Here is a 14,037-nt window from a genome sequence, read left to right on the forward strand (position 1 = left end):
CCAAAATGGATAAGTGCGCGGCCTGCAGCTTGGTCATGGTGAGTGAGAGGACCCCATCCCCCACACGCCATTACTTACCCCCTCCATCTCCCCCTGGAGACAGGGGCCCCTTCTCACATGGGGACAGGGACCCCCATCTCCCCTGGGGACAGGGACCCCTTCTCACCAGGGGGCAGTAACTTCATCTGCCCTGGAGAAAAAGACCTCATCTCTTCTGGGGAGGGGGACCCCATCCTGCCTAGGGACAGTCCCCCAATGGGGCACCTAAAAATAAAAAATAAATAATAAAAAAAACTACTGATGCCAGTGGTGGAACTACAGGGCTCACAAAGGTCATACCCGTGACCACGCCCTGGAGTTCCACCGCCGGACTCAGAGGGAAGGGCCCTGGCTGGGGTTCAGGGGGGCTCTTCATGGTTTCTTGCATCGGGGGCCCTGAAGGTTCTAGTTATGCCACTGGTAGCACTCCAACTGCCTTTCACAGTCTAGGATTGGTCCTGGAACTTACTCGCTCAACTGTTTCTTATGTTTTGGGTCCTTGTTTATGCCCCTAAGGCTGTTGCTATCTCCTAACGGAGTAGGCACCCATAGTTTGTAGATGTATTTTGTATGCTTACTACTTTTTTTTTTTTTTTTTACATGTCTTAGCCCTTGTACACACGGTCGGAGAATCCGTCAGAATGTATCCTATCGGACTGTGTCGTCGGATAATCTGACTGTGTGTGATATGCATCGGACTGATTCCGTCTGTATATCCGTCGGACCCAATTTTCCAACATGTTGGAAATATTTCCCGACCAACTGGGCCGATCGGACATACATCGATCATGTGTAGATAATTTTGACCGGACCAAGTGCCACGCATGCTCAGATCAAATTCCTATATCAAAGCTATTGGCTACTAGCCTGAATGTAGTCCCATCGTAACGAAATTACGTCATCACGTTCTGAAAGATCGTATTTTTCGCCAACTTTGTCCGACCGTGTGTATGCAACAGTTTCGGACAAGATCCGACGGACAAAATCCGATGGGCAAAATCCGACGTATTTGGTTGTGGAAATCTCCGACCGTGTGTACAGGGGCTTAGAGATTTTCTACTTTTCTCACATATATGAAAATCCTTATTGTGACATGTTCCTTTGTTTTGAGATTATATAAAAACAAAGCAGAGAGACACTTTAAAATATTTTGTATGCACAAAGAAGCGCAATAACATGCTTATTGCTAATGAAATTAAAATATATTTTTTAGGACATAATTCACAGAAACACTTTAAAAAATATGTTTTTTTTGCACAAAGAAGCACAAGGACTCTTTATTGTTAATGCATTTGGAATTTATTGATTATTATGATATAAATTAGCTATTATTTAGCAGCATTTAATCACGGTATGTATTAATGAATTGTACAGTGCCTTAAAAAAGTATTCATACCCCTTGAAATTTTGTGTTACAACCAAAAACCTAAATGTATTTTATTGGGATTTTATGTGATAGACCAGCACAACGTGGCACATAATTGTGAAGTGGAAGGAAAATGATAAATGGCTTTCAAAATATTTTGCAAATAAATATGTGGAAAGTGTGGAGTGCATTTGTAATCAGCCCCCCGAGTCAATACTTTGTAGAACCACCTTTTGCTGCAATTACAGCTGCAAGTCTTTTGGGGATGTCTCTACCAGCTTTGCACATCTAGAGAGTGACATGTTTGCCCATTCTTTGCAAAATAGCTCAAATTCTGTCAGATTGGATCAAGAACATCTGTGTACAGCAATTTTCAAGTCTTGCCACAGATTCTCAATTGGATTTAGATCTGGACATTGACTGGGCTATTCTAAAACATGAATAGGCTTTGATCTAAACCATTCCATTGTATCTCTGGCTGTATGTTTAGGGTCGTTGTCATGCTGGAAGTCTCAAGTCTTTTGCATGACATGACTGCGCACCAGTGCACAAACAAGGTCCATAAAGACATGGATGAGCGAGTTTGGGGTGGAGGAACTTGACTGGCCTGCACCTCAACCCAAGTCCGGACCTCAACCCGATAGAACACCTTTGGGTTGAATTACAGCAGAGACTGCGAGGTAGGTCTTCTTGTCCAACATCAGTGCCTGACCTCACAAATGCGCTTCTGGAAGAATGGAAGAATGGAAGAATGGTCAAACATTCCCATAGACACACTCCTAAACCTTGTGGACAGCCTTCCCAGAAGAGTTGAGGCTGTCAAAGCTCCTAAAGGTGGGCCTACGTAATATTGGACTTTATGGACTAAGACTGAGACACCATTAAAGGCAAGTGTCCCAATACCTTTGGTAATATAGTATAATTCATTTGTGTGTGTGTATAATTTACAAAAAGTTAAGCAAAAAAAAAATAATTGCTTCTTTTCCTTCTTCATTCAACTATGAACTGATGGAGGCTTACTATTGTATAGCTTTCACCACTACACATTGAAAAATGTTCTAATACATATGCTAGTACAATTGGACACAATACCTCTATCTATCATTATACTATTATTGTAAACACTTGGAAGAAGATCTTCATACTTTTATACTTAGTATCTGACTGACACATTTTTCTATACTGTATGTCTTTTTGTATGCTTCAACAAACATCATGTATATCTGACCTTTGCTTTATGGTCATATGTTAAAGGCTTTGCAAATGGAATATACTGTGTTTAACCATGTGCTGTCCACCCAATAGCAGTCTTATTGCTACAGGACGGCAGCTGTGCGCCAGATCATGTATATATATATATATATATATATATATGTGATCCAGTGCTCTGGATAGGGAGTGCACATGCGTGCCGCCAGCAGCTCGCTCCTGCTGTGGTCACACACGGCAGAAGCCCAGTGGTGGGTACCGTGAACTCGATGTCCATCGGCACCCACCGATCATCCTGCAGACACAAGGAATGGCAGACCACCGTTCTGACAGGAGGGAAGGCATGGATCCTGTGTCTTTGCAAAGCAGGGGCATGGATCCATGCTTTTCCCCTAGTAAAATCACCTCCCACACTGTACAAAAACACTTGCTAGGCATACAGTTAACCCGTTGGTCTCCCCCTGATGTTAACCCTTTCCCAGCCAGTGTAATTAGTACAGTGACAGTGCATATTTTGTAGCACCGATCACTGTATTAGTGTCACTGGTCCCCAAAAAATGTAAGTTAGTGTCTGAATGAATACCACAATATCACAGTCCTGATATAAGTCGCTGATCATCGCCATTACTAGTAAAAATAAATACAGTCAGGTCCATAAATATTGGGACATTGACACAATTCTAATCTTTTTTGACTCTATACACCACCACAATGGATTTGAAATTTGAAAAAACTGCAGACTTTCAGCTTTAATTTGAGGGTATTTACATCCAAATCAGGTGAACGGTGTAGGAATTACAACAGTTTGTATATGTGGCTCCCACTTTTTAAGGTACCAAAAGTAATGGGACAATTGGCTTCTCAGCTGTTCCATGGCCAGGTGTGTGTTATTCCCTCATTATCCCATTTACAAGGAACAGATAATAGGGCCAGAGTTTATTTCAAGTGTGCTATTTGCATTTGGAATCTGTTGCTGTCAACTCTCAATATGAGATCCAAAGAGCTGTCGCTCTCAGTGAAGCAAACCATCATTGGGCTGAAAAAACAAAACAAACCCATCAGAGAGATAGCAAAAGCATTAGGTGTGGCCAAATCAACTGTTTGGAACATCCTTAAAAAGGAAGACTACACTGGTGAGCTCAGCAACACCAAAAGACCCAGGTGAAGAAAACACCTTTCACAACAGTTGGCCAGATTAAGAACACTCTCCAGGAGGTAGGTGTATGTGTGTCAAAGTCAACAATCAAGAGAAAACGTCACCAGAGTGAATACAGAGGGTTCACCACAAGATGTAAACCATTGGTGAGCCTCAAAAACAGGAAGGCCAGATTAGAGTTTGCCAAACAGCATCTAAAAAAGCCTTCACAATTCTGGAACAACATCCTATGGACAGATGAGACCAAGATTAACTTGTACCAGAGTGATGGGAAGAGAAAAGTATGGAGAAGGAAAGGAACTGCTCATGATCCAAAGCATACCACCTCATCAGTGAAGCATGGGGGTAGTAGTGTCATGACGTGGGCATGTATGGCTGCCAATGGAACTGGTTCTCTTGTATTTATTGATGGATGAATTCTGAAGTGTTTCGGGCAATATTCTCTGCTCATATTCAGCAAAATGCTTCAGAACTCATTGGACGGCGCTTCACATCGTAGATGGACAATGACCCGAAGCATACTGCGAAAGCAACCAAAAAAGAGTTTTGTAAGGGAAAGAAGTGGAATGTTATGCAATGGCCAAGTCAACCACCTGACCTGAATCTGCTTGAGCATGCATTTCACTTGCTGAAGACAAAACTGAAGGAAAAATACCCCAAGAACAAGCAGGAACTGAAGACAGTTGCAGTAGAGGCCTGGCAGAGCCTCACCAGGGATGAAACCCAGCGTCTGGTGATATCTATGCGTTCCAGACTTCGGGCTGTAAATGACTACAAAGGACTTGTAACCAAGTATTAAAAAGTGAAAGTTTGATGGATGATTGTTAATCTGTCCCATTACTTTTGGTCCCTTAAAAAATGGGAGGCACATATACAAACTGGTGTAATTCCTACACCGTTCACCTGATTTGGATGTAAATATCCTCAAATTAAAGCTGAAAGTCTGCAGTTAAAGCACATCTTGTTTGTTTCATTTAAAATCCATTGTGGTGGTGTATAGAGCCAAAAAGATTAGAATTGTGTCGATGTCCCAATATTTATGGACCTGACTGTAAATAAAATAAAAATATCCTGTTTGTAGATGCTAGAACTTTTGTGCAAACCAATCAATATGCGGAATTGTAGCAGAATATACTGTATATTGGTCTAAATTTATGAAGAAATTTGATTTTTTTTTTTATCTCTTGTTATTTATAGCACAAAATATAAACACAGAGGTGATCAAATACCACCAAAAGAAAGCTCTATTTGTGGGAAAAAAAGGGAACACATTTTATTTGGGTACAGCCTCACATGACCGCGCATTTGTCAGTTAACATAACTTAGTGCCATATCGCACAAAATGGCCTGGTCAGGAAGGGGAGTAAATTAAATCTTCTGGAGGTTGAACAGCACTGTAATGTTCTTTTTTTCTGTTAAAAAACAAAAACAAATAAAATAAGACTAAAAAAATTATGCAAAGCTTAATTAAAAGTAAAAACAATCTAATTAAATGCAACCTACCAGTGCTTAGAAGGTGGTTACATTATTTTCCTTTTTTTTTCCCAAGCCATTTCTCCTTTAAGTTTACTTGGTGATCCTGCAAATAACACGCTTCCTGCCCTAGGGTGGCTATCCTCACTTCTTTAAATATGGAGGGAGCCATGGCTGTCAACTGGGCTGCAATTCAAACATGTCCTCATCTCATAAGACTGAAGTGTTTTGTGTTTGGGACCAAAATGCAGTTCTAAAAATGTTTTTAATTTCTAATCAGGTAAATATATTTCATACTGACAGATACAGCCAGCAGTTGGCTCTCCAGACCCCTTTTCACATGTTAACCTGCCATCTGCTCTGTTGAAAAAAAGCCTGTAGTTTACAGATGTAAGTAGCTCAATCCCAAATCCATCAGTCTACCGGCCTTTCCTGCTTTCTTCAGGCATATAATAAAAAAAGCAAAAAAATAAAAAAAATAAAACACAATTAAAATTTGTTTAAAGAGGAAGTAAACTTCCATCTTTAAATTTCACCTATAATAGGTAAGCCTATAATAAGGTTTACCTATAGATAGTGTAAATATCTTGTATACATGCACTGTTTAGGAGATATTTACTGTACATACAGCCAGTGACATCACTGGTGCATACACTCTGAAGGAACGACCTTCAGAGCCCTGTGCCATAACCAGCGGCTCCAGTCAGAGAGGCGGAGTCCGTGAACCTGGAAGCAAGACAGGCAGGTGAAGATGGAAGCTGTCTCCAGCGATAATATTGCATTACTGGAATGCTTCGTTTTCAGGTAAGTTTCACATAATGTGCTAGTATGCGATGCATACCAGCACATTATGTCTTTGCCTTGCAGGTAATAAAAAAAAAACACGCAGCAGTTTACAACCGCTTTAAAAACTTTCAAATAAATAAGATTGACCCTAAAACATAATTTTTTTCCTTTAAGATTCTCCAACCATTTTGTAGGGTACGGGCCTATCAATCTTTTAAAATTTGATCCACTGACATCAGTCTATTAAATTAGAAATTCTGCACACATGCTGCATGTCTGGGTTTTATTTCTACCATTACAACCTTATATAACTTAAATTACAAATTAAGTATAACAATGAAAAATTCCATGTAATAGTGAATTGTGCATTGTTCAGTTTAAACTCATTTGTTTTCAGAAACACCATGTTTCACACCCTGGTCGTGCCGCAGAATAAAAAAATGGCCTGTCACATGCACAACTTGATCTTAGACCTCTGCCACTCACAGATTCTCAACGTCCCGAATATCTAGAAAATAATGACAGCTTTACTCCATTAAAGTTGGCAGCCAATGAGGGAAACATTGAAGTAAGTCACTACGGTCTTCAATTATTCATCTTATCCTCAGTTCAAACTCTAAGTATTGGCTGTCTTCCTACTTTGTTAAGTTTCAGAAATCCAATTTTCTTGTGAAGCCATAAATAATGCAGTATGCCACCACATGTGAGCGATGTGTGCAAGATGTTTGGAAAGAAAATTATTATGACACAGGAGATCATGTAAAATTATTTATTTTTGTTTCAGAAATTGTATTTCTTCATTTCTCTGTATTGGAAACATGTAACATACGTAAACCAAAATACATTTCCAGCGTCACATAAGAAAATAACGTACAATTTACCAAATGCTATATTGTAATGCTGTTTAGAACTAAACCTGTAATTGCAGCATTAGGTGTGTGCAAAGACAAAGTATAAAGACATTTATAGAATAGTTTGAAGGTTCATTTTTTGAAATCTTGCTTTGTATTAGTATAAAATGACTCTCCTACTCCAGGTTTTAACTGAACATAAAGCTATAAGGTCCAGACTCCAGCTGAAGTGTCATATGTTCATTAGAAATGGGCCGAAGGATCCCCAGCAGAACTCCAGAACAGGGGAAAAATTCTAACTCGAACGGCGAACCCTATTGAAGTCTATGGGAGCCAAACAGGAAAAATCAAAAAGTGCACCCTGCAAATTCGGATATTCAGCGAACGATTGAACAGGCAAATGTTCGGCCCAAACTCATGCTCGGGTCGAACCGTTTGACCAACTCTAATGTTCATGTAATTTGGTAAGGCAATACAGCCATAAAATACAAAGATTTAAACTGGAAACCACTATCATTTTTTGGTTTGAATTCTTGTAAAAGGTTCTGAAATGGATGAAGCTTGATGTAAAAGGTTAAGTCAATTGAATGAGCTCACAAAGCTGACATTCAGGCAAGCAACACAAATAAAACACCGTGGCAATTTAGGAGAGTGGCCTTTCTTAGGAGCATCCCAAATAGCAAGAATAACGTGCCACAAATTTGTGGCAGTGTTGAATTGTAAGTCTTGTTAATTTGCTTCACATTTTCACTGGCAAGTTGTGCACTTGCAGAGCACTTGAAGCACAAGTTCTAGATGACACTTTTCCAATTTGTAGTGGAATGATTATTGCACAACATACCTAGCCACTACTTGCAGAATGTTTGCAAATAAATCTGAAGTCACGCATTGTGGATTTATTGCAATTGTACAACAAACTTGTGAAGCTTGGAGAGTCTAGCAATCGCATAGCATGTCATTTTCAAAATTGCAGCTCAATTGCTTGCTATCTGCGATGGTTTGATAGTGACATTCAGGGGATAAAGCTATAGTTATGTGATAATGAAAACAACTAGCTCTAATTAAGGCCTGCCATACATTTTACAATTTTCTTATTCAATTTCCTTTAGAATTACCTTCAACTATGTAATGTAAGGGCCTGCCTGATTTTAAAGTTTCATAGTTGGTAAGGTTAAATAAGGACACTAGTCCATCCAGTTTAACCTGTGTAGGTGTATGTGTGTGTGTTCACGTTGATAATCATTTCCCATATCCCTATATGTTGTTTTCACTAAGATGCACGTCCAAGAGTCTTCTAAAAACGAGCAATACTCTACACTGACACCACCTATTGTGGAAGAGAGTTCCATATCCTTATTGCCCAGACAGTGAAAAAACCCCTATGCATCTTAAGGTTAAACCACTTCTCCTTCAGTCTCATTGTGTGGCCCCATGTTTTTTTTCACTTCCTGATACTGAATAGTTTTATTCCTACGCTGGGATCACCATTGACGGATATATATATATATATATGGTATGTATACTGCTATCACATCTCCTCTCAAGTGTCTCTTCTCCAGGGAGAATAAGTTTAGTGCTTGTTCCTTGTAATTAAGGTCCTCCAGGCCCCTTATTCATTTTGTTGCCCTTCTCTGCACTTTTTATAGTTCCAGCACATCCTTCCTGAGGATTGGTGAACAGAAATGGACGTAATACTCCAGATGTGGCTGAAATAGAGTTTTATAAAGTGGCAGGATTTATTGTTTTATCTCTGGAGTATACAGTGGTGTGAAAAAGTGTTTGCCCCCTTCCTCATTTCCTGTTCCTTTGCATGTTTGTCACACTTAAGTGTTTCGGAACATCAAACCAATTTAAACAATAGTCAAGGACAACACAAGTAAACACAAAATGCAATTTGTAAATGAAGGTGTTTATTATTAAAGGTGAAAAAAAATCCAAACCATCATGGCCCTGTGTGAAAAAGTGATTGCCCCCCTTGTTAAAACATACTATAACTGTGGTTGTCCACACCTGAGTTCAATTTCTCTAGCCACACCCAGGCCTGATTATTGCCACACCTGTTCACAATCAAGGCATCACTTAAATAGGAGCTGCTTGACACAGTAAGGTCCACCAGAAGATCCTTAAAAGCTACACATCATGCCGAGACCCAAATAAATTCAGGAACAATTGAGAAAGAAAGTAATTGAGATCTATCAGTCTGGAAAGGGTTATAAAGCCATTTCCAAAGCTTTGGGAATCCAGCGAACCACAGTGAGAGCCATTATCCACAAATGGCGAAGACATGGAACAGTGGTGAACCTTCCCAGGAGTGACCGGCCGCCCAAAATTACCCCAAGAGCGCAGCGACGACTCATCCAAGAGGTCACAAAAGACCCCCCAACAACGTCCAAGGAACTGCAGGCCTCACTTGCCTCAGTTAAGGTCAGCATTCATGCCTCCACCATCAGGAAAAGACTGGGCAAAAATGGCCTGCATGGCAGAGTTCCAAGGAGAAAACCACTGCTGAGCAAAAAGAACATCAAAGCTCGTCTCAATTTCTCCACAACACATCTTGATGATCCCCAAGACTTTTGGGACAACATTCTGTGGACCGATGAGACAAAAGTGGAACTCTTTGGAAGGTGTGTGTCCAAGTATATCTGGCGTAGAAGGAACACTGCATTTCATAAAAAGAACATTATACTAACAGTAAAATATGGTGGTGGTAGTGTGATGGTCTGGGGCTGTTTTGCTGCTTCAGGACCTGGAAGACTTGCCGTGATAAAAGGAACTATGAATTCTGCTGTCTACCAAGAGATCCTGAAGGAGAATGTCCGACCATCTGTTCGTGTACTCAAGCTGAAACGAACTTGGGTTCTGCAGCAGGACAATGATCCTAAACACACCAGCAAGTCCACCACCGAATGGCTGAAGAAAAACAAAATGAAGACTTTGGAGTGGCCTAGCCAAAGTCCTGACCTGAATCCTATTGAGATGTTGTGGTATGACCTTAAAAAGGCCGTTCATGCTCGAAAACCCTCTAATGTAACTGAATTAGGACAATTCTGCAACGATGAGTGGGCCAAAATTCCTCCAGGACGCTGTAAAAGCCTCATTGCACGTTATTGCAAACGCTTGGTTGCAGTTGTTGCTGCTAAGGGTGGCCCAACCAGTTATTAGGTTTAGGGGGCAATCACTTTTTCACACAGGGCCATGATGGTTTGGATTTTTTTTCACCTTTAATAATAAACACCTTCATTTACAAATTGCATTTTGTGTTTACTTGTGTTGTCCTTGACTATTGTTTAAATTGGTTTGATGTTCCGAAACGCTTAAGTGTGACAAACATGCAAAGGAACAGGAAATGAGGAAGGGGGCAAACACTTTTTCACACCACTGTATCCCCTTTTTATGCATGCTAATAGTCTGCTGGTTTTGCTTGCTGTAGCTTGGCATTACATACTATTGCTCAGTCTGTCTTCTATCAGGACCCCCAGATCTTTCTACATCTTTGATTCCCCTAGAGGTTCTCCCCCTAGTGAGTAATTTGCATTTATATTTTTAGCCCCCAAATGCTTTACTTTAAATTGTTCAACATTAAACTTAATTTGCCATGTAGTTGCCCACCCCATTACTTTATTATTGTCCTCTTGTAAAGATTCTATATCCTCATGTGAAGTTATTGCCCTACTTATTTTTGTGTCATTAGCAAAAACTGAGATTGAGCTATTTATATGGACTTCTATATAATTTATGCATAAATTAAACAGAAATTGTTCCAGGACAGAGCATTGGGGTACCCCACTTACCACTCCAGAACAGTCTGAGTGCAGGTTATTTATCACCACCATTTGGACATGCCCCCCCGTAACCAGTTTTCTATCCATGAACAAACTCTATAGTCCATGACTACATACCTCAATTTGTAGATTAAGAATTTGTGGGGAACTATATTGAATGCTTTTGCAAAATTCAGGTACACCACATCCACAGGCCTTCGCTTATCTAGATGGCAGCTTACATCCTCATAGAATGTCAACAGATTGGTCTGGCATGAACGACCCTTCGTAAACCCAAGCTGATTACTGCTAATGATACTGATGATACTGTGTTTTGGTTTGACCTAATATTATATAGTTTAGGTAAATCTAAAGGAAAACTGTACAAGAAAATTGTATAATGTATGGCCAGCCTCAACACACAGACACTATACCATAGTACTAATACATAGACAAATGTGACAATTAATAGGAAACATCCTGGCAATTGTGATAATACATTGGTAACAAATTTGGGCAACAAACTGGAAATCCTAATAATATTTAGGAACAAAAAATAGCCATGACAATATATGGTCAACAAATTGGTAATCCTGACAAAAAGTGCACAATAAGCAGGCAATTTTGACAATATATGATCAACAAATGGGCAACACACTGGCAGTTGTGGTGATATATTAGCAATAAACAGGCAATTATGGCAATACCTAGTCAACCAATGGGTAGTTATGTCAAAACAAGGGGAACAAACAAGCAATTTAGATAATAAGTGGTCAACAATCAGATAGTTGTTGCATTACATTGGTTACAGAGAGGTAATTCGAGCATGCATGATCAAATACAGGAACAGTAAATGGAGCCCAATCCATCTTTCACCTCCCCGTAACGTAATTCAGACCTCCAAACTGAATGCTGTGATTTTTTTAGCCATAGAAAGGATATATTGGGTAGAAGTATTGGAGTAGGACAGAGGATAGGGCGCACCTCATCGCAGCTCTTTCCTCTGTTACAACACTGGCTCACTCTTCCAGCCACTGTATTACTGCTATAGTGATGCTTCTTTAAGCAGCCAATCAGCAGGCATGCTGAAAGAAACTACAGCCAGTCACAGCCCCAATTATCTTATTGATTAACCAAAATGAGGGCTGGCTACAGAAGGAGAGAAATGAGAATTGTCAGTCCTGGCAGTGGGAGGTTGGAGCAAAAGGTATGTACTTGCTTTTACTTGCTCGTCTTTGCTGTAAAAGTGGAGCAATACAAAGAAGCACACAAAGGTGTCTTATGAATCTTGATATACAGTGGTGTGAAAAAGTGTTTGCCCCCTTCCTCATTTCCTGTTCCTTTGCATGTTTGTCACACTTAAGTGTTTCGGAACATCAAACCAATTTAAACAATAGTCAAGGACAACACAAGTAAACACAAAATGCAATTTGTAAATGAAGGTGTTTATTATTAAAGGTGAAAAAAAATCCAAACCATCATGGCCCTGTGTGAAAAAGTGATTGCCCCCTAAACCTAATAACTGGTTGGGCCACCCTTAGCAGCAACAACTGCAACCAAGCGTTTGCAATAACGTGCAATGAGGCTTTTACAGCGTCCTGGAGGAATTTTGGCCCACTCATCTTTGCAGAATTGTCCTAATTCAGTTACATTAGAGGGTTTTTGAGCATGAACGGCCTTTTTAAGGTCATACCACAACATCTCAATAGGATTCAGGTCAGGACTTTGGCTAGGCCACTCCAAAGTCTTCATTTTGTTTTTCTTCAGCCATTCGGTGGTGGACTTGCTGGTGTGTTTAGGATCATTGTCCTGCTGCAGAACCCAAGTTCGTTTCAGCTTGAGTACACGAACAGATGGTCGGACATTCTCCTTCAGGATCTCTTGGTAGACAGCAGAATTCATAGTTCCTTTTATCACGGCAAGTCTTCCAGGTCCTGAAGCAGCAAAACAGCCCCAGACCATCACACTACCACCACCATATTTTACTGTTGGTATAATGTTCTTTTTATGAAATGCAGTGTTCCTTCTACGAGAGATATATTTGGACACACACCTTCCAAAGAGTTCCACTTTTGTCTCATCGTTCCACAGAATGTTGTCCCAAAAGTCTTGGGGATCATCAAGATGTGTTGTGGAGAAATTGAGACGAGCTTTGATGTTCTTTTTGCTCAGCAGTGGTTTTCTCCTTGGAACTCTGCCATGCAGGCCATTTTTGCCCAGTCTTTTCCTGATGGTGGAGGCATGAACGCTGACCTTAACTGAGGCAAGTGAGGCCTGCAGTTCCTTGGACGTTGTTGTGGGGTCTTTTGTGACCTCTTGGATGAGTCGTCGCTGCGCTCTTGGGGTAATTTTGGGCGGCCAGCCACTCCTGGGAAGGTTCACCACTGTTCCATGTCTTCGCCATTTGTGGATAATGGCTCTCACTGTGGTTCGCTGGATTCCCAAAGCTTTGGAAATGGCTTTATAACCCTTTCCAGACTGATAGATCTCAATTACTTTCTTTCTCAATTGTTCCTGAATTTCTTTGGGTCTCGGCATGATGTGTAGCTTTTAAGGATCTTCTGGTGGACCTTACTGTGTCAAGCAGCTCCTATTTAAGTGATGCCTTGATTGTGATCAGGTGTGGCAATAATCAGGCCTGGGTGTGGCTAGAGAAATTGAACTCAGGTGTGGACAACCACAGTTATAGTATGTTTTAACAAGGGGGGCAATCACTTTTTCACACAGGGCTATGATGGTTTGGATTTTTTTCACCTTTAATAATAAACACCTTCATTTACAAATAATAAACACCTTCATTTACAAATTGCATTTTGTGTTTACTTGTGTTGTCCTTGACTATTGTTTAAATTGGTTTGATGTTCCAAAACACTTAAGTGTGACAAACATGCAAAGGGACAGGAAATGAGGAAGGGGGCAAACACTTTTTCACACCACTGTATATCTTGGTGTTGGAGTAGACTGTTTGTTTTGAAGGTTTGGGTTGTAAAACATACATCTGTTTCAGTAGTGGGTATTACTAGGCAGGAAGCAATTGTATGTTGAAGAATACCCACAGAACTCAAAAAATATTCCCATTCAATAACAGTTTGAATTAGTTACTAACACAGCGATAGTGAATATTTAAAACATATTTCACATAAATCCCACATGAATTAGGGTCTATTCCATTTAGACTTTGTTATATTTAAGAAATGATATATTGACATTACTAAATACTTTATACATCTCACCATTGTAATATATTAGATTTTACTAACCCAGAGTCTTTAGCGCACCAACTTCTAGCACAACATTTTTCAACCCCTCTACCTCCTGGACGCCATGGGTGTCACAGCTAATTATATATGAGGCTAGAAAGGCTCTGAATAAGTCACTGTGATTTTTTTATCCTAT

At 40.1% G+C, this 14,037-nt stretch overlaps 1 pseudogene; it reads left to right on the plus strand.

Annotated features, from left to right (window-relative positions):
- The first annotated feature begins 5,994 nt into the window (after positions 1-5,994).
- LOC143986731 (transient receptor potential cation channel subfamily V member 5-like) overlaps positions 5,995-14,037 on the plus strand; it is a 52,328-nt pseudogene continuing 44,285 nt past the window's right edge.

Source organism: Lithobates pipiens, unplaced genomic scaffold (assembly GCF_037356315.1).
Source record: "Lithobates pipiens isolate NorthernLeopardFrog02 unplaced genomic scaffold, aLitPip1_a1.2 Scaffold_18, whole genome shotgun sequence".
NCBI lineage: Eukaryota > Metazoa > Chordata > Amphibia > Anura > Ranidae > Lithobates > Lithobates pipiens.